This window comes from Nomascus leucogenys, chromosome 5 (genome assembly GCF_006542625.1).
Source record: "Nomascus leucogenys isolate Asia chromosome 5, Asia_NLE_v1, whole genome shotgun sequence".
Classification (NCBI taxonomy): domain Eukaryota; kingdom Metazoa; phylum Chordata; class Mammalia; order Primates; family Hylobatidae; genus Nomascus; species Nomascus leucogenys.
Window position 1 is genome coordinate 115,465,887 of NC_044385.1, and position 12,521 is coordinate 115,478,407.

Here is a 12,521-nt window from a genome sequence, read left to right on the forward strand (position 1 = left end):
GTCACATATCTTCATCACCCCACAATTAGTTACTGATGCCTTGTTTAGTCTTTTTGGTGAGGTCATGTTTTCTGGAATGTTCTTAATGGTTGTGGATGTTTTCCAGTGTCTGGCCATTAATGGATAAGATATTTGTTCAATCTTTGCACCCTGGGCTTATTTGTACTCATCCTTCTTGAGAGGACTTCCCAAGAATTCAAAGGGATTTGAGTTTTGCTACTTAAACTTGTTATCACTACCACCATTTTTAGTAGTGGGAACCCCAACTGAACAACTATCAGCTATCCTAAGCCCAGGAATGCTGCTACTCTTTTAGATTTTCAGATACACAGCCCTGATGGACTTGGGAATTATAAAGGGGACTTATTTGGGTTCCCAAGTAAATTTTCATACTTCCTTCCCTCACTTCCCCCAAGCAGAACAAGTTTCTCCCTACACTGTGCCATCTCGAGTTGGGGGAGGGGTAATGTGGGCACTACCATGACCACCACAGCTGGCACCATGCTGGGTTGCATTTGAAGCCCACAGTTTTTCACCAGCACAGTACTCGGGCTCACCCAAGGCCTCAGTCTGCTGCTGCCTGGCTGTCACTGATGTTTATTACAGGCCTAAAGCTATTTTAGTCAGCAGGTAGTAAATCCTTCTGTGACTGTTTCCATCTCACCAACTCAGTAGATTATCTTTTGGCCCAAGTTGGGTCTCAAAACACCTTCTGGGAGCAAAAGCCTGGAATTGGAGGCTTAAGAGATCTGCCCAGTGCTTTGTTTTACTGTGACTGAGCTTGTACCCAAGTTGAAAGACAAAGTCCTCTTCCTTCGCCTCCCTCTAGGCAGAACAAGTCTCTCCTCACACTGCACTGCCTGGATTTGGGGAAGGGCAATCCTGGCACTCTCATAGCACTGGTGTTGGCAGCGTAGACACCGCCAAGGTTGGTGTCAAACTGGGTTGCATCCTAAGCCCACTGCCTATAAGACTAACACAGTGCCAAGGCTTGCCCAAGGAATACAATCTCCGTGGCCTGCTACTCAAATTTATTTGTGGCCCTAGACCTCTTTAGTCGTTCATTGGTGAAGATAGCTGAGATTCAGGTTCCTCCAGCTGGGGTAAAGGATTCCCTTCTGGACCAATGGTGGTTTAACTGCTCCCTCTGTGGGCACCAGCAAAATTCTTCCTGGTGTTGTGACAGTGACAGAGAAGCACTTAATTTCAACGGAAATTCCCATATTCATTTTGCTCTCCCTCTCCCAAGCATAGTTTCTTTCACTCTGCTATGCTGCCTGGAGTTGGGGCAGGAGTGGTGTAGGTAATTCATGGCTCTCCTTCCTACCTTCTTCAATGCCTTTTTCTTTGTTATTATGATAAAAGCAGGTATTGTGATTGCTCACCTTACTTTTTGGTTATAAGGGTGCTTTCTTGTGTAAATATTTGTTCAATTTGGGGTTTCTTCAGGGGATAATTGCTAGAAGGTTGAATTCAGTCATTTTGCTCCAGCTTTTCTTCCATTTCTAGTTTTGAGTTGAAAAATTATCTGAAATTATATTGGAAAGTCTGTCAAACAAAGAATTGTTTTATAATTGGGGGAATTTCAGGATTTCCCTTTGGAAAGTAAACTGAGCTTTGCTTTGCATGTTTTGGTTAACAAGGATAAGGGCCCTCCACTCAGAACATGATTTATGGAGTTCTATGATAAAACATATTATTCAAGACTCTACTTGAATTTGAGGTGATTTATTATACTTGATATAAAATGAAGTTAATGAATCATAGCTGGTAGAGTCCTGAGGTCTTCAAAATTAAGGGTAACTATGACAGACCTCTATAGTGAAAAGATATATATCTCACCTAATCTTTAATGACATTTTATGTCCCTGCAATGCCTATATGTTCAGCATTAATTTCTACTTTTGTTCTGCGAGCCATACTGTTGAGCTTTAAGAATCTAACTTGAATGAATGATTGAATGTGTAGAGAAATGAACTAACACAGTTACTTTCTTACCTACTATTACATTTGTAATTATAATACAATATGCTGTGATTATGCAAACACAAGAAATGTGCAAGATGCAAGATATGCCTTTCATAGAAGTTGGTTTCCTGAAATTGATGACTGCTTGCTTTGGTAGCTCTGTAACACCCTTTTATAACTAATAGCAGAATCCTGTAATCTGACAAACTTCATAATGTAAATTATATGCTTATTGTATTAGTTTTGCTCTTTTTATGGTCTTCATACCCTTATTTAACACAGATTTTTATTTAATAATAGAAATGCAAATCCTTTCATAGTGGACTTAACTATATTTTTCGTAACCTATTGTTGACGTAATTGGTTATGGATTATTCAAAATTATATTTGACCTTGAAAAGAATGGCCAATGAATAAAAGAAAGTCATGTGATCATGTTTTTTCTAATCAAATGTATGTAGACATTATAAATTGCATTAAATTTTGTATTAAAATATATAGCCACTTTTTTTAAAAAGCCATGATACTAATTTATGTTTTGTTTCCTTGGATTCTTTAGAGAAATATGTGTAGAACACGTTCAGTAATCTCCAGTAGGATGGTCTAGCATTTCACTATTTCCATTGTTTTAGAATGCAAAGAATTTGAATTAGCCTAGTGAATATTAAAGACGCCTAGAGAGCGAAGGAATTTAAGCACAGCAAACAACTTAGGCAAAGTGGATAAACCCCTGCTGACATTTCAAACCTGAGCTAGAATCCAAGGAGAATGTTGATACCAAATCATCTAATTTACACTTCTAAAATGATACCAGATATTAATTTTTCTTAGCTTTTTTGATGATTAGTTTTTCTTATTTTTTGGGGGGAAGATTAATCTTATGTTTGTCAGTTACTGATTATGCTTCCTTTATATTAAATGATTTCTGAATATTTTGTAAAACAAACATGACCAAACAATAAAAAGCTATGCAAACTAATTTAGAATGTTAAAAAAGTCTGTCACTAGTTAAAATAAACACAAAAGAGTTATAAAATTTAAATATCTAAACACATTTAATAAATATTATTATTTTATAACACTGATTTACTGACACTCAAGCTATACAATAAAAAAATATTAACTCACATACCTAAAAAAACAAAGGGTAGTGTGGTCTTCAAATATGACTTCATCCAGGTTCTCAAATGATGTATCAGAATTAACTCTGCTGTTAACTCCTGATTCTCTTTTCAGAACAGCCAGAAGAAAGGCTTTCTTCATAATGTAGAGAGATGGACACCAACAGCTTCAGACTTGCATCTTCTTGTATAGCAAAGCATTAGAATACTTCCTGAACACTCTTAAAAAACAATAGCCTTCTGCTTTGGAAAATAAGACATGTATTTATGAAATAGGTTAAAGTACAGGTAATATAACCTTTAATGGTTATATATATGACATAGAAACTAAGTGCCATTAGGATTCTTAAGAGAGCCAGATCTGCCAATGAAAAGCTTTGCTTTGTTTCAGCCCTTGTCCATCAGATAATCTTTCGCCAGGCTTGCCCAAGTGAAAATTTCCTTTATCTTTCTCTTTCTCCCAACTGGTTTGCCTAACAACTTGTCTGCACTTAATGCTTATTTTCATCTCCATCATTTTGCATTCATCTGCTCTGTTTCATTATGTACTCTGTTCCTTTTACCAAATTAATATTTTATTGCATTACCTATGACATATTCTCACTGGTTTGATCTGTTGCATGCAGTGATCTGTAATACTTTCCAAATAACACAATTATCTTGATTTGGAACTCTTATTTTCCCTCCTGACTATTCAGATAATCGTATACAAAATGCCATTTATATGAATCATCTTTTTTTCTTTCAGAGGGGTCTCATCTACGCTTATTTTAATCATCAACTTTGCCAAGGCCTGACATTCAGTGGGCTCATTGCATTAAATTGATGCAACAAGCAGCACACTCAATTCTAAAGGCTTAACACTATGCTCTTCCTGTGATTAAATTACATTTCAAATAAAACCTAGAATCTTCTCAATAGGATGCATGCACTATGGAAATTAGAAGAAAATTATTTCTAGATGGGAGTTCTAAGACATTCCCTGAAATCACACTATGTACTTAACTGTTAACTTGATGGTGATAATAATTTGATTAAGAAGTGTTCCCATTCCTCAAATATTTTATTTGCTGTAATTTAAAAACAACCAAAGTATATATATATTGATTATATATGCGTATGTATATATATAGAGAGAGAGATAAATAAATATACATATTTATTTATTTATTTTGATGTGGGGTCAAGAAGAGAGTTTCTCCTTTGCCCTCTGAAGACTCACTGCAGATAAACAGGAGAAAAAAAAATGTAATGTGCATGAGCACAGGAGAATTACAGAATGACTACTTACTAACCTACTGTAGTCCAGATGCTTATATGTCCTTCTTCATAGGGAACCAGAGGTGGATGCGTAGGAGTATATGATTTTCAGGGAAAATGAATGAGTCCAAAAAACTCTGGGTCAAAATCCCTCTGAGCTCCAGCAAAGGTGGTGGGAAAGTAAAGGGCTGAACTTCACTGTGAACAAAATTTGTCTTATGCAGAGAAAGCCTCCAGGGAAATCTCTGGGAGGGCCCCACAAAATAAAAAATTAAAAGTTTGTCTAGGCATGGTGATAACTCCTTGTTTCTCTTCTTCTCCTGTGGTTGAATTTTCTGTTTATTTGATGAGACCCTTAGGAGAGAGGTTCTTAAGACAATTGCATTTCTCTTGGAGAAAATCTTCCCTAGTCGAATAAGGAAATTCCAGAGAGGGTGACTCTCAGTATTTTGGTACTTCATAAAATAAAAAGAATCAAGAGAAAGGGGGGCAGGGGAGAGTCAGAGACTGAACTTGATTTTGAGCCTTGTTTCTAATGGCTATTTAATTTCCTTTAATATAAAGCACTTACCTGCCAAAGTGCCATATTCTTGGTGTATCATTTTTTTGAAGCTGACTTGTATCAGCAAGTCATACAATGATATTTTACACACACACACACACACACACACACACACACTGAGAGAGAGAGAACAGAAACTATAAGGCAATGGAGATGAAATGAAAAACATAATCTATAGTATTTCAAAAAACTATTTTACTATATTCAAATACATTTAACTATTTGCATTGTTTATATTTAAAATGTTTGTTATGTAGCAAGTAATTACAAAACTCAAATTGGAAATGAATACATTATATTGAAACATACCAAGTATTTGCATTTACATTAAGACATTTGTTTATAATGCTTTATATAATGATAAAATATGATTTTCCTGGTAGGTAGAAAGTGCCTTTACTCTTGCAATTACTGTATAAATTTTTTATTATTCTAAATTATTCAGTCACAGTAGTCAACATCCTATCCATAGAGCATGTTCATTTGTATATGCTGTTTTTAGGAGAATATGAGAACCAAAAATACTGTTTGTGAATGTATTCCACAAGTTACTTTTTTCCTGATAATCCAGTTTTAGCATTATTCATTTCAGATTCTGACTAGGTAAGAAAGGCTTCCAAATGACCTTAATCTTCTACAGTTGCCTACTATTTTATTGCCTGAATATAAACATCCAAATATACAATGTTATTTCTCATGAATGGAATGGGAGATTGTAGGATTATGTGTGATAGTCATGACTGATACCCAGAGTCTCAACGACAAGGCTCAGCTTTTAACATTTGCATTAGCTGTGATGGACACTATCTAATTCCACAGATATCTTCCAGCATCTCAGCTTTCTGCCTCAGGCTTTCCTTGACACCCTAAGAGCTTAATCAATGCAAGTATATCCTTGAAGTGCAGGGAAGCTGATGTTCCTGGGAACAGCCTTCATTAATAGAGAATGGTGGTCAGTGAATAGATGCTCCAGTCTCCAGTCTCCCAGAAGGACAATTCTAAGTTGTGTTCCATGTCACTCTTCAGACAGTCCCCAGCAGGATTGACCTCTTTCTGATAATTATCTGGAAATGTAATGCCAGTTTGGGTTCCTTGGCATCCCTATATCAGTTTCCCAGTCCCTTTACTTCTTAAGATTATCCCCTGCCCACAATAGCTACTTGTTCCCAAGTCTTCTCTTGCTCTGTATCAGGAGAGCAAACTAATGATATCCTACCACCAGATTAAAATTTTATTCATTTTCACATCTTAATTGTCAATAAAATACATGAAATATAATGGAATTTGTCTAGAATGTATAGTTTATAATATCTCAATTACCAGTTTATAATGTATTTATCACTAGGAAATGTGATTTTTATCTTCTGACATGTCCATGATGTATATATTCTTCTAGAAATTATATGTGTTTCTTTTTCTTTGGTTTATTAAATAAGATGTGCAATTTTCTGGTGTCTGATGTATTTTATAGTCAATAAAGTGTAAATTTAGAATGAAGTGAATTTGCTAAATATGGAACTATGTATCATCTTGATTTAGATTGTATGTCTTTTGCAGCTTTCAGAATATTTTCTACTAAAATACTGATTCCAAAAGTCACATAAGCTTTCATTTGAATTTATTTTGTTGAGAAGGAGTTTGACTTGATGATCCGCAGTGTTCATGTGGAATACTGATCCTTTTCCTTGCTAGAAGGCAAAAGCCACAGTGCACATTGACAAAAGCTGTGGTTTTACTCGCTGTATTCTAATAAACACAGGTTCAGCCAGGTGTTCCTTTCAACTTCCTTTAGAATGGGCGAATACATCCAGGGCAACTATTCTGTGCAAACTTTTAAATTACTTTCTTACTAAAATATAGTAAATGGATCAAGAGATTGTTACCCTTATAAGTGGACCTAGAGACAGAAACATAACATAGTCATCTATTTTCAATTATTACTGTAAGCCCAATTAAATAGATTAACATTATGAGCTACTAACATTTTTTTCTCGTCATTAGACTGTCTAAATGCTTTTAGTGTTAATTGAAGAGAAAGTACCATTTTGAATATAGACTTTAAAAAAAAGCCTCTGTATGTTTTAAAGTGTTTTTTTTTTCATTTTATTATTTCTTCCTTACCTTAATTTTTGTCACTTTTTTTGGCTAGATGTACAAATAAAATGAATATGGAAGATTACAAATATAATAATATATATTATTACACACACATATAATATGCAATTATATTTTAAAAATTTAAGTAATAAATGAAAATCTTCAAATCTATCAAATTAATTAAATTTTATTTGACAACATGAAATATCCTCCCAAAACAAAGTGCCACTTATATCAAAGGAAATTTGCAGCACAGCTTGGGATGGGCTGCATGAAAGAGGCCTTGAAATTTAGCTTTGCTCAGCTTCTCTCTTACTCTGTGTTTTGTGTGTATCACCAAAACAGATGAAAGTCTCTTGGGTAGTATTCCAGAGTATACTGGGAGATACAGAAGCAGCACTCAGCCAAGGGAACAGGGTGAGCCCCCATGGGCCTGGGATGATAGAACCAATTTCAGGGGCACAGTGGCCTTAGTATAAGAAAAGTAAGCTACATCAACCAGGAAGCATGACAGGGTTCCAACCACGCTGAGTAATCACAGGTCATGGTTCACACGCACTACGAACTTCATCTAGAGCTGTAACACTGGTCAGTACCAGAAAAACAGAGGATTCAGAAGACAGACCATGTAGAACCAAATGGCACCACATAGAGTCCAGAAAAACAACATCATGAGAAAATGTGAGTCCTAATCTCCCCCATTATCAAGGAACCATTGGGCTCCATGGAGTAGATCTGTAAACAGCAATGTGGGTGAAACTCAGGGAATATGAGCATTTTTATCCAGAAGGACTGAGTGTTACTTATAGGGTTATAAACATAATTAAATTGGATAAACTATATTGAATGAAACTGCATTCCAGTTCTTTACAACTTTTGAAGAATGAATCAATTATAAATAAAGTAGTTTCATTCTTTTGCACTTCAGAGCTGAATGTGAATATAATTTATGCTACCACCATACACAGGTGCACTATACTTGCCCATATCTTTCAAATAGTTTTAGAGTGCATTGGGATTCTGAAGGTGGACAAGCATGGCAAATGCATTTCATCATCCAGTAAAGTCTCAAGTACGGGGGGGCTAATGATATGAACACAGGTAGTGCCTATTTGCTACTATATATATACATATAGGTATTTCATATATGTTTTATGATACATGAACTATATGTAAGAGCATATATATTTTATGGTATACATCAGCGTATTTCATATATCTTCCATAGGTACATACACATATATATGTACTATTTGCTACTATACATGTATATATTTCATATATCTTTTATATGTACACATACACATATATGTACACGCTATTATATATTAATATATATTGCTATTCTTATATCTTTCATAAGAAATACATATATATATAGTAGCTGTGTGTACATATATGTGTATGTATAAATTTATAGCTGCGTGTGTGTGTAGAGTGGTAGTAGTATAGCTGTGGCCACTGTGTTTTGGGGTACAAAGTAATAGGCCATAATGCTCTACCAAAATTCATCATTCCCTTCTATACACATCTAAGGCCACTCACTCTATACTTAATGAGATATAAAGGCCATTTGTAAACTAATATAAATATTTATTTTCTTTATGTGTGTTTTCAAATACTTATTCCAAAATATTTTTTCTAAGATATTTTCTAGATATTTTCTAAGATATTTTCTAAATCTATTCTTTATCTTAACTCAGGCTTTTTTTTGTAATTTGCCAACACCTCTTTAAAAATTCATTGCCACCTCACAAAAAAATTAAATTTGGTCTGAATCAAAATAAAACATAAACATTGTGCAGAAACACTCAGAAAATGCATGATAAATTAATGAATAATTTACAGAGACCTAAGGAAATATCTGTGCTTCTTGTTTTTTAATTAAAACTAATTTGATTTGGAATTTAAACATTCTTATGTTGCAATTATGGAACTATATGATGTCAGCAGACAATAGTGGTATCAGTAACAATCTTAACAACAAGTTGCTTTTCCTATTCATGTGCTATTCCCCACAGTTGAATATTTTCAAGTACACATATGTACTTGTACAAGATTTCTGAATTTATGCTATAGCATATAAAATACAGAAACCTAAGTTACTATGTCATCTATCTATGTTTCTATCTATCCAAAAATAATCAAACACTGTGCAAAGTAAATGGAGATAATGAAAGAATAATAGAATATAGCCCTGTTATTCAAGATGCTCATAATTTATTTAGAAAGCAAACACATTTATCCTTAGGGAATAATGGAAAATGATATAACAGATTATGAAATAATTATTAGAGTTTCAGAATTTTGAATAAAGGATAAAATCTTTCAAGGAGTAATCATAGATAATTTTCTTTATTCTATTTCACTCTTTCTTTGTAAATAAGTGCAAAATATATATTTATATACATACATATTCCCCTCCTCACATTACCACATGCCTCTTCTTTTTTGCTGAGTGATTATTTCTACTAACCTACTTAATACATCTTCAACAGTCCATATTCTTTAATGACTTTTCAGTGTCTGCTGTTTTAATATGAGAACTGTTAGGATCTGGAAGTGGTACAAAGTGAGTAACTGACAGTAGGTAAGTCAACACTGTTTCTGTTGGCAGTCTTTCTCATTACACAAAAATATTTTGTCAATACAATATGGTACATCAGTAAACTCATTATCTGTTTAAATATATTTAACATATTGATAAGGCTTTTGGACAAACAGTCCTATTCTACTTTTAGCAGTGATGTTTTATAAAATTCTCTGATTAAACAAGTATTAGATTCAGATTAACTTCTATAATGTAAATTTCCTCTATTACTAAATTTGTTCAGAATGATTTGGGAAAAGAAATTTTACCTGTTTTGGGGTCAATTAAAATCATAAAATTGTGGCTCGGAGGAAAAGAATCATATATTTTCTTTGCATAAAGTTAAAGATACAGCATCATCTCAATCAGCTGTGAAATTCCATCCATATTTCTCAAAAAAGTGTATGATTCTTACCTGTTCATTTTAACAAGCAAAAGTTATTAGACAAAAATGAATATAAACTACAAAAATGAATATAAACTGCAAAAATGTATACAAAAGCGTATATGTATTTAGCACTAACTAAGTCAAAAAACAGATTTTGGTTTAAGAATCTCACCTTCTTCTTTACTGTTATGGGCAAACACTTTAAAATTTTACATGTTTTAGGGTAAGAAATATTTTTTAATATCACACTGTGATTTATTGACATTTCAGCCTTGCTTGTATTTTCCAATTTCTTCAACTATAAATTATGTATGATAATTTTCCTCCTGAAAATAACTAGATTTACATGGCAATAAATACCTCATTCTGGTCATTGTCAAATTACTATTTTATAGTTATGATTATTTGAGGGAATCTCATAATATTTTAATTGGAGTTTGATTGAGAAATTTTTGAACTTGTTAAGGTGCATAAATTATGATATTAATTGAAAAGATCGCTTTTCTTCCTACCTTCCACCTCAGAAGTAACAGCCTCAAATAATTTTTTTTATCAAAAGTGATCAGAAACAATTAGAAAGTGTTATGTTTTAATAATCGAAAAGACCATTGTATACTTTTTAAAACTTTAAAGATTAAATTCAACTTATGTTGTATTCACTTTCAATTTATTTTCAAATCTTCCAAAATTTATATTCACTATACAAGGGGAAATCCTTTTTTTATGCAAGAAACGGAAACAAAATTTAAGAAAAGGGTTGACAGAGTATAGTCAAACATGAAAAATACTAGGGAATAAGACTGTTAGCTTTATAAACAGCAATGAAAATGTCTGGCTTGTGATCTTTAGGAGTTATTAGTAAAAAATAATAATAAAGCAAACTGTCAATAGGACAATCTTGTTTTATTTGTAATATATAGCAGAAGTAATGTAAATTCATACTTTTGGGCAATGATTTTTACCTCAAAACATTTACATCTATCTTAGTCATGAGAAAGCAAAACGTTTCTGAAATTTTATTTTAATATCCTAAAAAATAATGTAATGTGTGAAACAGATTTTAGAGTCTTCACACAACAGTGACTAATTCAAACGGGAAAAAAACAAAACAGCACGAAATGAGCTCAGTCTGAGAAATGGGTACACTTTGTTTCTATTTTCTGAAGACTTAGGCTTATAGGAGAGAAAATTAACTTAATGGGGAGCAATACAAATGCAGTTATCGAGTGACAAAGCTAAGCTAGTATTATTAAAACCAACATCACAACAATGAAAAATAAGGGCAAGATGTTTGAAATATACAAATTTAAATAAGCAAGACTCAAAGGATATGGAAGTTATAATTTATATAATTATGTAAATGATTGATCCTGAAAACAACAGATGCCTGTAGTTTTGTCTTGTTTTAGAACCTGTAGCTATAGAAATTATGATATATCTATTCCATTGTTTAAAATTCAGAGAGAACAGATTTCTAAGAACTCATTGGAGCTTCTGAAATATATTAACCACTAATGTTACATTGCTTTAAAAACCTCACATAAAATCTAATCATCTGCAAAGAGAAAATGTAATTCATGATTATTAGAATATCAGAATTATGATTAAAAATGGTGATCAATGTGCATGTTCACCTATTTCAACAAAGCACAGCATGGTTTTGTAGCAGACAGGAAGGTAAAGATGAATTTTATAAGAGATTTAGTTTACATTTGAAATTATTTAAAACACAAATCACAGTACCTCAAGCCACAGGAGAATCATTTCTGCATGGATTTTTGCAGGTGGTAAATTGGTCTTCTTTATAAATAGGTATAAATTAAATAAATCTGACATAAGGCACAATTGAGAGAATGGATAAAGCTGGATCTATTTTACAATACAATCCCTTGAAAAATCAGGTAATTTTGAAAAAATAAATTTAAATTATTTCCCACGGAGACAAGTTAACTGACTATATGCAGAAAAAAATGAAACAAAGACGCAAACATTTTTTATTCCTTTTTAAAATTTTGTTTTGTATGTTTACTTTAAGTGAAGTTTGTGACAAGAAGCAACTTGTAATGGAAGGCCATGGGAGTGTATGAACATTTGGTGAGTGCCTGCAGAGTCATGCAATCTCTTCCTCAAATTGACTAATATATGTAGAACCAAGTACCCTTTTCAGTGTTCTAAGCATTCCTTCAATCCTTTGAATGTGTCTATGATAGCTAGTAGGAATCTCTGGCTTTTTCTACATCTTGGCCCAATACTACACATGTCCTTGAGGGTATCTTATCTATAATTTAATACTAATTTTACTTATTTTATATTCCTTATTAATTTTCTCCAGTTGCAAGCAACAGTAACTGATACTAAAAAAAAATATTTATTGATAAAATAAGGGGACTAACAAAGGACTAGCTCAACATCAGTACTCAAGAAAGAAAAAATCGGGATAACTTTAATGATCAGCGAGTGCTGAAATTCCCAAGTGAACAAAATTGGCCAAATAAATATTTTTACTTTCAGTGACATTTAATTTTACACAGTAAA